General features: G+C 43.1%; 1 protein-coding gene across 4 annotated transcripts in view; it reads left to right on the top strand.

Annotated features, from left to right (window-relative positions):
* Positions 1-4,635: 4,635 nt before the first annotated feature.
* The window catches only part of mgat3b (beta-1,4-mannosyl-glycoprotein 4-beta-N-acetylglucosaminyltransferase b), a 58,453-nt gene continuing 49,879 nt past the window's right edge, over positions 4,636-13,209 (top strand). For 2 of the 4 annotated variants that reach the window (XM_080880050.1, XM_080880051.1), the window contains exon 1: positions 4,756-5,640. The gene's annotated coding sequence lies outside the window, so the exon portion shown is untranslated. The other 2 variants (XM_080880049.1, XM_080880052.1) reach the window with 2 other exon arrangements.

Below are 13,209 nucleotides of genomic sequence, written 5' to 3'. Positions count from 1 at the left end.
AAAATGCAGGATACACGAGTTTCTGATAATGAGGCCCCTGTATGTGTAAGTTACTGACAACTGTTGCTAACAACCAAAGCTCTTTAGCATCAGCCATGAGCACATTTAGTGGTGATGTATTTTAAGACACGCTTTACGTATGAGAAATAGGTAAGCTGGACCATAATTACAGTTTTGAGTCTCGGATACGAAGTGTGGGCCGCTCCATCAACATGACAAGGAACAGGAAGATCCCTGACTCTCCAGCAGCTTCGTGGGACATTGATAGATGGTGGGCATAGTGACTGTAGAAGCAGCACACTGTGCTCGCAGTGCATTGAAGTAAACACTGATGTGCAGCGGTGTGATGGGTAAGGCTGGGGAGGATCTAGAAGAAGAGCTTAGTGAGATTAGTGGAGTAAATGGAGCCATCCATAAAAGTCAAACTGAGCCATTGCTCTTTGCTTTATTGTCCCGTGTCGCCATGATGTCAGACTAAACAATAAGACGTTGCTTGCAAACCTGAAAGTTTAAAATTAAAATGTTCATCTTAATCCAACACTGTTGGAAATCTTTTTTTTCTCTCCATCTGCTTTGTATTTCAGGATATACAGACACTTGGCTGACTGCAACTCTGCGTGCCTCTGATTTCCTGTTTTACAAAATTACTTTCAGAGAGCAGGAGGGGCTCTTCGAGCCGAGAAAAGCTTCACATTCTTTCACATATTCTGTCAGTGTCAGATGTACAAATATGCAAACTGTAACTGCGCGGCACTCTGGGGTACTGAGGCCGTGAACCCTTTCCCAGAGAGTCTTACCTAATAGCTGAAAATTCTCCAGCTAGGAGACTTGAAATGTCTTAACGTTGTGTCGTTGTGCGAGTCTGATAGAATTAAAAACGTTAGTACATTTATCATCATGCAGCTTATTTTGCACAGCCCCCCTTCTTGGAAGTCAGGATGTTATCTCTGCCTAAATTAACTTCACACTGTTATGAAGCTCTAATTGGTTTAATCAGAGAAGTGATTAGAACACGAAGAAGCAATAAATGGAAGAAGAATCGTGTTGCATTAAACCCTCAAGTCACAAGTTCAAACTGTACCGCAGCAGAGTGCTCGGTATCAAAGCCAACGCAGGAATGTTGCTAATTGCTCGTTTAAAAGCTCATTTTCATGGAAATGTAAAAAGTTCAAGCTGGCAATGAGACTTCTAAATGATCTTCACTGCACTCTGCTTGAAGCCTCTGTTTGTTCTTATGGATGCACTTTGAAAGCTTTGCTCACATAGCAGTCAACAAATATCTGCTCATCTTTCCATTCACGTCGATCAAAGCCCCAAAAGTCCTGTAGGAGGGTCCGGTTTTATGTGTATAAAGCCAAATCACATCAACAGTCGCCTCAAGGGCAGCCATGTGCCACGACTGGTTTGGGTCCTCGTCAGAGAGGTGATTCGGACGCTAACATTAAATGAAATCCTGACTGGAGGGGCCATATCAGTGCAAAACTAAGCAGGTGTACACGCCTCGCTAATGAAGTGCTGACTGACTTTAGGAACTCTTTAACAAATATTATTTACTTCCATGTTAAATATAGTTATACAGCTGCCATACCTATTGTATGAAAAGTGTTTTGGCTTTGACTAGTGAGTAGTTAAATATAAACTCACTGGCCAATGTTGGATCAGACCAAGCATCAGAAAAAAAGTGATTTAAGTGATTTTGCATCTGACATGGTTGTTGGTGCCAGAGTCTGAGTATTTCAGGAACTGGGATTTCCAATCACAGCTGTATCTAGAGTTTACAGAGAATAGTAAATAATTCTGGAAATATGCAGCAAGGGGCATTTCTCTTAGTAAGAATGTTTTGTTGATGGCAGAGGTCAGAGGAGAATAGCTAGAGAGGAAGGAACAGTAACTCAAATGACCACTTTTTACAACAGCTGAAGACCACAACCCGGTGGCAATTACATAGCATCAACTCAGTGCATTTATACATGTAGAGCAGCAGAAAACTGGCGCTACGATTCACACAGCCTCACCAAAATTGAACAACAGATCAGAAAAATGTCGTCTGGTCTTATGAGTCTCCTGAGCTGCTGCAACCCTCAGATATCAGGAGCAGAATTAGGTGTAAATAACATAAAGGCATTAATCCAGCCTGTTTTGTATCAGTAATTCAGGCTCTAATGGTCTGGGGGATATTTTCGTGGTACACTGTGGGCCTCTTAATGCTACATCATTTGAACACCACAGCCTATCTGAGTGTTGCTACTGACCATCTTCTGATGGCTGCTTTCAGCAGGATAACACACCGTTGTCACAAAGCTCAAATCATCTCTGAGTGGTTTCTTAAACATGACGCTGAGTTCACTGTGCTCAAATGACCTCCACAATCACCATATCCCAGTACAACAGAGCACCGATGGGATGGAACAGGAGATTCACATCTGCAGCAACTGTGTGATCCTATCATGTCAATATGGATGAAAGTCTCTAAGAGATGTTTCCAGGACTGTTTCCAAGAACCGAGGCAGTTCTGAAGGCACTAGTGAGGTGCACCTAATGAAGTGGCCATTTCTTCTTCCTATCATATATCTCTGACAAAAAAAGTGGTTTTCTAAATTTATGTATAAGGTTACAACAAAGACCCACTTCATGAATTCATATCTGACTAATGGTCACATGTCAAATTCCTGTAACACAACCTTCTGGTCCGCAGGTTTTTACACGCCGTTATAGATTAGAAAACAAGCTTTCCCGATTCACCACTTAAAATTATGAATCAAACCACAGACATATATTGATTATGTACATTGATTACTTTGCAGCCAACCTTTAAAACTCTTGCTTTGTCTTCCAGATGATTCTTACACTCCCTGTACTTGCACATTTTAATTTGTTAATGCTAATAAAGTTATTGATTTTCTTCGCCGGAGGAGTGCATGCTGATATCTTTGGTGGGGAAAAAAAAACTTGCATGCTTTTTCTGAATAATTTTCCTCTTCTTGGCTCTTGTTTTTCTTCCATCTTCAATCACAATTAGCTCAGCGAATGTAATCCAAACAAATTTCAGTTTCTTTGTGGATCTCAATAGATTCCTCGTGTGGACTTTCGGACTCTGGACGAGCTTCATTCTTCATTTCATGCCATGAGTGTTATTGGCATTTTGCTACTTTACTATACAATCAACCATTTTTATTTATTTTTTGAATGTCAGACCCACATCACAGTGCATACTGTGTCCCTTTTGCTGCCGCTGCTTTGCTGAAGAAGCAACGTACTGTGTCGTGTAAAATATGACCGACTGTGTTGTTTGATGCGGTTGCAGGATGAGCCAGATGTAGGCATGTGTGGCCTTGGAGGATGACAGCTGTTCCTTTCTGAAATAATTCATCCACTTTTTTCTCAGCATATATAAGCAATATTTGTCTGCTTTAGTGACCCAAGGTTAGCTCCTTGTTGTCGAGTTTCTAATGTCTAGGTCTTAGCCCAGCTGTACCTGTGAGTCTTGGGGTGACAGTAGCAGGGTCTCATACACCCATGTTTTATTAATTGTCGACTATAATAAAACAAATTTGTCAAATTTTTCATTTGATGGTGGGCCAAATTGTTGAAAGTTAACCCCAGGACTCTTCTAGTCCAAAGCCATGCTTTTATATGAGATGCAGCATGTGGTTTTGTTATTGTCTTGCTTAAGACTTCACAAGGCCCACCCTGTAAGAGACATTATCTGGATGGGAGCAAATGTTGCTCTAAAACCTGTTTATGCCTTTCAGCAATGATGGTGCCTTTCCAGATATACAAGCTGATGGAAGCGTTTCAGAACTGACCTCGGATAACAAGCCCAATTTCCATGTTCCCAGGAAATAATTTCACAATTTATTCATCTAACTAGAGTTTTCCCCTTTGCTTCAGTCCATTTTAGATGAGCTTTGGCCCAGAGGAGACAGCGGGGTTACTGCATCGTATTAACATAGGGCTGCTTCTTTGCATCACAGAGCTTTAACCTTGTGGTGGCACCACAAACTTTGTCACAGAATAATGCTTGTTTTTACAAAGATCACAGGCAGAGATCGTATTTTGGCACTATTTGTCTCTTTCACAGAGATTTCTCCACATTCTGTGAATCTTTTGATGACATTATGTATTGCAGATGATATTCAGTGTCTTCACTTGCAGAAGAAATATGTTCCACCCTTTGTAGAGAGTTTTGAACAGAGGTGAACCTCTTCCCATCTTTACTTCTGAGAAACTGTCCTTCTCTTAGATGCTCTTTTTATACCCAATCATGTGATTGACTAAGAACCTAATTACGCTTGTGTAGCAACATTAAAGCCAGAGAGCAGCAGAATGTGCGGACGCTTAAGAAAGCGAAGAGAAATCGATGTTTCAAAGCTGAATTCTATTAAAGTTTATAAAAATGCTTTTAAAGGCACAGAAACCTTATTAAGGAAACGCATAACGTGTTAAAACACAGATGTACATGAACAGATGGTGTAACCAGACCTCGTTTTAATCTGTAGTTAAATCAACTTTAAACTATGAAGCAGCAGGTCTCAAAAAACAGGAAAAACTTGTAGAACATTGAGCCATGATTCATCATTGTCAACACCTTGTTTCTATTGAAAGCTCTGTGTGTAAAAAGTGGAGCCAGTGAGGAAACGACTGTAGTCTGCATTCTTTTTTATACCAAGAGGGAGGCGATTCCTCTGGATAATAAAGAAAAAGGTTTTATAGACATTTATGGTAAAACAAGCCTTTGACTCCCTTTTTATGAGGTAAGGTAGGCAAGTCAGTCATTTCTGCACTGGCTCCATTTTTCCCTCCATCCTTTACATACAGAGTTTTTGGAGGTTTATTCTTTTTAAACTGTCAGTGTGAACAGGTGTCTGCATACAAGTTTTACTTCAAGTAGTCTCAGCAATTCGACATAAAGATATGTGCAGTGCTTACGCAGTTATCTTAAAAACAAACCTTTTCAAGATCATCTGATAAAAGTCAGTCAAAAGTGCTGTAAAAAAAAAACAAGGTGTTGACATGTTTTTGAGTCAAAATACGTGACAATCGATAGTTTTGTGTTATTTTTGTGTTGTTGTTTTTATGATTCCTGCAGCAGTAGCTTAACGTTGATTTAACTACAGATAAAAATGAGGTCAGGCTACCCCATCTGTTCAAAAACAGAGTACTGTAAAATTAAATGAAGTTAAGAGGCAAACCCTGGTTATAGTGTGAGTCGGTTGATAACCATTAACCATTGTGCAGTAGATCAAATATGTTTTCAACCCTCTTCTTTCTGTAATTCAGCATTTTAAAAAAAATAGAAGAGCAGTAACTGTCACCACAGCACATCATACCGTGTCCTCAGGTTTTGTTAACATTCTCAGGCATGGTGTTAAACAGTGACTTGATAGACCATCACCACGTGGGTGTGTTTAGGGCGTAAGCAAAACCACTGGAGTGTAATATTTGCTGTACTTTGTGACCAAGGAGATTGCAGAATGCTGTGTTTGTTCAGCCCACGCTCACCTGATACTTCTCACCTTTAATGGAAGAGCTCATTACCTGCCTGGAAAAAAAAAAAAGAGAGCACAACAGACAGGACGCTGTCTACCTGATCCTGGACCGCTGACTGTGGCTGCGAGAAGCAGGAGAAAACTGGGAAAGGTAAACATGCACCACTTTAATATTTAAAAACGCCGCAAACTGAAATATCTATGTGGAGGAAAAGCGGAGAGCTGTTAGTCCGTGTGTTTAAAAAGATGCAGCCGTGACAGCACGTCTGCCACTATTTTGATAGCGTGAGAAAGTTCTGTGGTTTTTATTCTGTCAAGCGTTTTGAAATGCTTCCTGTGTGCTGTAATGAAGTCTGACACTTTTGTCTCTCAGAGTAAACGACACAGCAAAACCTGCTCGTTCAGAGTGTGCTGATGAACACAAAGGGGGAAAAAGTCACTGGAAGTATGGAAGAGCAGAAATTAGTCCTCAGTTTCTCTTTCCGCCCTTTTGTCTCCCCACTCGTAACGTTTCCCTCGTAATCAAACAGCCCCGAGCAATAGTGATAAGCAAGCGCAGGAAGCGTTTCCCAGTCAGCAGTAATCTCCTACACATTGAACACATTACAAATCCACCTACAGATGACTGACTTCCAGGTTTTACGGGACCCTAACCACACCCTGGCTCCATGAAAAAAACAGAAGCAATTAAATGCTTCTCTTCCTGTCTCATAAAGCATTGATCTTTCCCTTGTATTTGGTTTACACACTATATCCGTCTGGAAAGTCCAGTGCTCTCGCTCTGTCTCCATATCCAGATTCCTGTCGCCCTAAAATTGTATCCAAGGAAAACTTGGAACAAAGGTGTCATCTGAGAAGAGTCTTTTGCTGAATATTTTATCCTGTGTGTGTTGCCTTGGGTGCAGACATTCTAGGAAACTTCTGTGAAAATGAGATGCGTGTTGAGAACTGGATCTTTGTTTGTCCCGTTTCTTTTAAACTGAGACTTTTCTGGCTTTTCTATATTTACAGAGACTGTTTTGTTCCAGTTTCATGAACCGTTTAAATCTGCTGGTATAAAGGTGTGATTGTGTTCTGGATGTGAGATGGAGATTAAATGACTATCTGGTTCACCCGGTAGATTTTCCTCTGGAAAGGCACGCTGGTGTTTCTCCTGTTCTGTGCTCATGTTAGAGCCCTGAACGCGTTCTGTTACATGCAGAACTTCCTAACATCGACCAGGATAGCAGTGACCTGGTTTGGTTCAGACTTCTCACTTATTTTCGGAAAGCTGAAAGGAATTATTAATAACTATAAGGCCAAAAGATAACATCTCATAGTTCCTGAAAACACTTGTTTCATTCATGGCTTAAAACAGAGCCTAACCCTAACCATACCAGTTTTTCCAGCGACTTGCAGAAAGTAACCAGGTTAACACAGTTTTGCTGATGTTACATGGTAAGGCACAAGGGTCAAGACATATATATGTTTTTCCAGAGACAGTTTTAGTGCAGTGAGCATAAAATAATCCCTGAAATCAGCCAACGTACCCATGATTGACCCAGATGAATCAGAGGGTGTAGCTTTGGGTACTTTAACAGAAGCTATGACCCCGACAGCAGAGTGACAGTATGTGTCAGATCTGCTTTGGCTCTAGCTATCATTAAAAGCATCTTCATAATCCTGCTTCGTGAGACAGGACAGACTTCTGGTGTGAGCCATAAAAAAAAAAGTGTCGCACTCAGACTGCTGACAGGCTGATATCAATATTTAAAGTGCAGACACAGTGTAGGTCTCTAACCCCCCTCCCCCCACCCCACAGTGGCTGCTGATTGCTCAGAGGGCGAACAAAGTGAGGCTTTGAGGTTGAAGATCTCAGGCTGTTATGAGGGATGTTACGCTCTAGGGGGCTTAGCATCCAGCTGTATTTACTGTATCACTAATAAGCAGAGATGTTGCCAACTTCACTGGCTTACTGATACAGACACTTGTTAAAAAGCAATGGATCACAGGCTATTTAAAATCTGAACCATATCACAGCTGCCAAATAACACAAAGTTGGGGAGATATGTAAATCCTTTGTTACACCTGCTAGCGCCAGGCAGATGTACAAAGGATGAAATACTAGCTGACTTTAGATCTCTCAGGTGTTCCTTTCAAAAACCCTGGACTAAATTTGTGAAGGACAGCGGGCTTTGTTTATCCACATGAAGTAGAAACCAGAGGGCAGCTTCTGATGCTTGACAGCATCGGTTTGTATAAAAACGTTTGCGTGATCAACTCATTGAGCCTCTTATTATTGTAACTCACAGCTTCGATTGCTGTAAGGCATCTACACACCGGACGTGTAAGATTCATGAGAAAATTCATGGGTTCAAAATGTTTTTCTGACTCACCTGTTGTTAATGCAGCTGTTTACACCCACTGAGTAAACGTTTCCAATTTTTCACATGCAAATAAAAAGATCTGACCAATCAGATCACTGCAATCTGGCAGTGACTGGCAACAAGTGGACTCGTAGATCAAAGTGCGCACTGCTACTTATATAGACATAAAATAATACTGTTTTACCAGGCGCTGCTCTCTGGACAATCAGCTCTCTACCTGCTCTGGTGCTAACTCTGATAACAACAGCTCAAACTACCTCACTGACATTCTGATTTACGTCTCTTTCTAAACGCGCTCGGCGTGTGAAGGTCTTTAGGCTACAGATCTACATTGAAGCGATGGCGGTCTCGGGTACTGAGGCAAACTTGTGCAACGTGAGCTTGTAATGTGCACATTAGGTGCATTAGAAATCACTTCCCCTGTTTCTGTCAGTCTTGAAAAGAACAAGCAGAGATGTTCTTTCTTCTTTAAGCAAGAGGCTTTCGGGCCTGGTCTCACTGCATGACTTCAGTGAAACCCTGAGTTAAGTTAAGCAATGTGACAAAGAGGAACATTCACCCCTCGGAGGTTGTTTCCTTTTAAGGGTCGGTGCAGTTTATTGTTCCAGTTTATTCAAGCATGCATAGCCACAAATAGCATGAATAGTTCTCCACCCTTTGCCACAGGCAGGAGGAGGACACAAGTTGGTAGACATGTTAGAACAATAACCAGCTTATTACAGATAGCCATTAATTTTTGCTAGATTAACTCTTACGCTTCACACTGTGTGCATGCAGGAATTTGACTTTTTCTCCAAAAAAACATTTGTGTTTGTTTGAGATTTACTTTGGTAAGCTAATTAAACCAATGGAAACTTTAGATATTTTATTTTTTTATTAGTTTTAAATTCTTTCTCTGATTTATTTATTTATTTTGCATGTAATGCGTCTTAATAGAGACGTGGGGATAAGGGAGGGGCTCGACGTGCAACGCTTGTCCACACTTGTTCGGTACCAGAGCCATGATGTTAGTAAAGTACAAACTATGAAGACTGTAGCTGACGATAACAATGGAGATACAGACTCACACTTTGTGTGCTTATTCTGACTACATCTGTCATTTCTTGGTGCAGAATAACTCAGGATGAACCAACTTTAGCTTCTGCCTGGACTCTCTTGCGTGGCACAGAGTAATCACAAAACCAGATAGACATGCTTTTGTTACATACTAGCGTAGAACATAATCGTGTCATTTAAAAAAATGTTAATGATACACAAATGTGTTTGCACACTCCAGCTCTCAGCAGATGCTAAACATTGCATTTGTTTGCCTGCTGATAGTCATGGTAGCAGACACTCTCTCCTCCTACCTACGCTCATATCCTGAGTGTAATTCATTTGCCATAAAGGGATAAAGAAACATAATCAGCACACTTACATTAAATCTGACCTGAAGCATCATTATTAAAGGGATTTTTAGAAAAAGAAATACATCGTCCCACGCCTTCAGCTCTTCCTCGTTTACTGCATACATCAAATTTGAAGTTTTGAAGTCTGCATATGTGCAAGCTGTGGCGTATAGAGGACCCAGATACAGGACGCAGAACACTAAATCAGAAGTGAGCCTTTGTTGTAGCTGATAGATATAAAAAAAATACACAAAGTCTACATAATATCTAAACATTGCCAAAACAAAGAAAAAACAAACAAGAAGACCAACAGAAATGTGCAATCTAAACAGGCAGAATGAGCACAGAGGCAACGATCAGCCAGAAGAAAGGAAGAGCACGACAAACACATGGGGAAGGGAATTCAGGATGCACGCACGCACACATGCTAAACACACGAAACACAGGTGCATGCAATGAGCAACAGGTGGAAGGAATGAGGGAATCAGGGGCCAGACAGGAAGTACCAGTAACAGTAACCTCCAAAATAAAACAGGAAGCCAACAAAAGAGACTGATAGAATAACTTTGGAGACAAAGAGGGACAATTGGAAGCAATGGGGAGATTGCTGCTACTCCTTCTACTACTACTAATAGTAAACATTATAATAATAAAAGGCAGTAGGATTAGAAATGAAAAGAAAACAAGCCAGGGCGAAGGCAGGAATTAAAAAAACAGAGTAGGAATAGTTACGGATTAAAAATGGTGTGTGTGTGTGTGTGTGTGTGTGTGTGTGTGTGTGTGTGTGTGTGTGTGTGTGTGTGTGTGTGTGTGTGTGTGTGTGTGTGTGTGTGTAAAGGCAGGTGACACTGGGCAGTGTAGTGTATATGTGTTGGATTTGTTTGGGAAAGGTGCAGGTTTACATCCAGCTCTGCACTTAATGGTGCCTAAAGAGCCAAATATGGATTTGTCATAGCAGCAAAGCGGCCGTTCAGCTATCTAAACACATGTGTAATGGATAGTATTATACTGAACTGGGCCATCATTTTAACCCGCTCATGACTGAAAATCACATGTTATTACTTTAAAAAAATACTAAAACTGAGAGAAAAATTCCCTGTGTTCCACTTTTTCCACTATTTACACATAACCAGCTCCTAGTTCAATAACACTGAACGAATATAAGAGCTGCACCGTTTGCGTTTAACTGAAGGGCAACATTGCCCGAGGTGAGCTCCGAGTTACAACCTGCTGTTTCTCTGGCGCCCCCTTCAGGACATACATCACATTGCCTGACAGCAGTCGGTGTGTGTGTCTCCTCACACTGTATCCAACAACAGGGTCTGGTGTGCCTCACGGGGTCCCTGCTATATGGACATACAGTTTTCTTGCAGTTCTGCAGAAAAAAAGGGGGTGGGGTGTCGTAAATACAGGCAGCGTTTACAGGCGAGCTCTGCGTGGATCACAGGTGAGGTCACAGCAATAACAGTCTTATATGTTCCAGCCGCTGCACGGTCATATCTCATTTTTCAAATCTCATGATGGGCGCCCCCTCCGTCCCGCTGATAAGCAGCATAACGGGGGGAGGAGCTCTCTCCTCACGGGGCTCCTCCTTCCGCTCCCTTAGTTTTCTTCCACTTGCTCCCCCCAACGCCACCCACCCCCCCTACACACACACACACACACACGCACGCACGCACGCACACTCATCTGCACCTCCTCCTGCTCTTCGCAGCTCCGATCGAGAGGAATAGAGGGCAGATTATGAGAATATACGTGAACGCCGAGGAGTAGCGGGGGTTCTTCTCCTCCTGTGAGCGGAAAAGGCGTCGCGGAGGACGGGAGAGAGAGGGACGCATCGTGGACAGAGACCGAGGAGACGGAGGGAGGAGGCGACAGCGGCTCGTAAACACGACGGAAAACGGCAATCAGCGCGGCAGAAAGCAGCTATCACCCCCTCTATCTCCCGCCTGGCACCACCAGCACCATCGACACTAGTGACACCCCCGAGTCCCTTCGCATCATTCCGTCTCCATCCTATTTTTGTACGTTATTGCTGTTTGGCTTTTGCTTTCCGTGCCTCTGCTGTGAGTATCTGTGGGGCGAACCGCTGCTCGTGTCTGTCGGAGGAGCAGCATCAGGGGCTGAGCTAGGAGAGGAGGCTGTGAGCCATCACCCATAGGATCCCCCCGCCCACCCCCAGTCGGGTCCAGCTTGGGACGATTATCTGCACATCCGATCCGGCGGATAAAGGAAAAAAAACAAAAACAGCGAAGGCGAGATAACCGCACAGTAACCCGCCTTCAGCAGAGTGAGAGAGAGAGACCCCGGCCCCAGTTATCAGCCAGTCTCCAGCATCACCGATGCGATGGCATAGTGGCTTCTGCAGTGCAACCGACAGGCTCGACTCCGATCAGCAGGGCTCTCATCCACCATGACCCTCTGAAAGACATCCGGCACAGATGGGTAAGAGATGCTCCACTCTTTTTTTTTTTCTTTCCTGTTGTCTTTTCCCTTTATGTTGATTCCGGGATGTGGAGGTTGGGCGGGGAGTGTGCAGGGGTGGGATGGGCAGGGGCAGGTTGTGACGTGTAGAAGACCCCTGCCATTGCACTGAGCCCAGGGTATAAGACTGCAATGTAAGAAGGTGTGTTTGTGCCCGAGTCAGGTTGTGGAAGTTGCTGAAAACAGAAGAAGACAGGAGCAGATGTGTAGACATGATTGTTCCTTACTGGGTTCATTGGAAATGTTTTGTCCTGTGTATGTTAGACTTGATGTTCAAGCACCATGACAGGCTAGTCTGCTGGCCATTCTGGGCACTGGAAGGAGATGCGAAATATGTGCAGAGATGTATCAGCCTCAAAGAAGCAGCGATACAAGATGCTAAAGACTAAAGCTGAGGCTAATCGTGCTCATGTTTCACGTCAACAGAAGAACTCCTCTTAACAGGAAGAATGAGAGCAGAACCTCCGTAGAGGCTAATTTCAGCCGTTTCAAACACCTGAAACGATGGAAGCCGTGAGTCTTGTCACCGCTGCTCACAGCTCAGCGTAAAGTTCTCCCAGCACATGACCTTAGAGGTCTGAATCATCCTTTTCCAAGCAGCTGACTTCTGTTTGCGACAGCTGAGGCCTTCACTGAATAACTCTACTTTCCATGTCTCATCAAAGTGAAACCAAAACCAGAACACAACCTCTGCTAGCTGAATTCTTTTCTAATTTCCCACAGGAGTGAGTCTGCTGCTCCCTGACTGGTGCTTTGGGATATCCAACCCTGCTGCGGTGGGGGTGCGAGTACTACGGGGTTGAATAAGCTGATCCACCATTGAGCAGGCTTTGCGTGAGCTTGATCGAAGGTTTTGACTATTAGAGTTCTGTGGAAAGAAAACAGTAAACCTCTTCCTGTTTCAATACGTCAGCCGTTACTCTGGAGCATAACAATTAATCGGCTGTAGCTCCATTAGAGAGGCTCTGTGGTGCAACAATAGCAGACTGCACTACCTGGCAGATCCCAGGTGTGACTACACGAAGCGGTGCGTCAGTGATGAGCGCGCTCATTCAGTTCTCCGAGGATAAAGATGCTTCTTTTGGGCTTTTTCTTTTTTACAATGTCTGTTTAGTAACGACACAAATTTGAGAAGTTCTAAGTTGGTCTAAGCAGGTCTAAGTTGAATCCACAGTGAGATAGTGGGCTAACACTTCGACTTTTTCTGGCAGCTGTTTGGTACCAGATCAGTACCTGGCAGGGTGTAAAGAGAGCAGGCAGGAAATGAATTTGAGCTAGAGGGCAGCAGGAAGTTTCTCACCATGCTTACAGCTTACAGAAGGATTTCTGCTGCTGCGGTTGTCTGCAGTTATCACGACGTGCGTTCAAATGGTCCACCGATGTCCTAACAAACATCCCACAGCCCCACGTTTCAAACAGCAGCATCAACAAAGACCGTCTCTCACGGGAATGCTGGCCTTTTAACTTCACAGTTGATGCTGA

This window comes from Rhamphochromis sp. 'chilingali', assembly GCF_963969265.1.
Source record: "Rhamphochromis sp. 'chilingali' genome assembly, chromosome: 4".
Lineage (NCBI taxonomy): Eukaryota > Metazoa > Chordata > Actinopteri > Cichliformes > Cichlidae > Rhamphochromis > Rhamphochromis sp. 'chilingali'.
The sequence above is the reverse complement of the archived record's forward strand: the minus strand, read 5'-3'. Positions and strand labels throughout refer to the sequence as shown.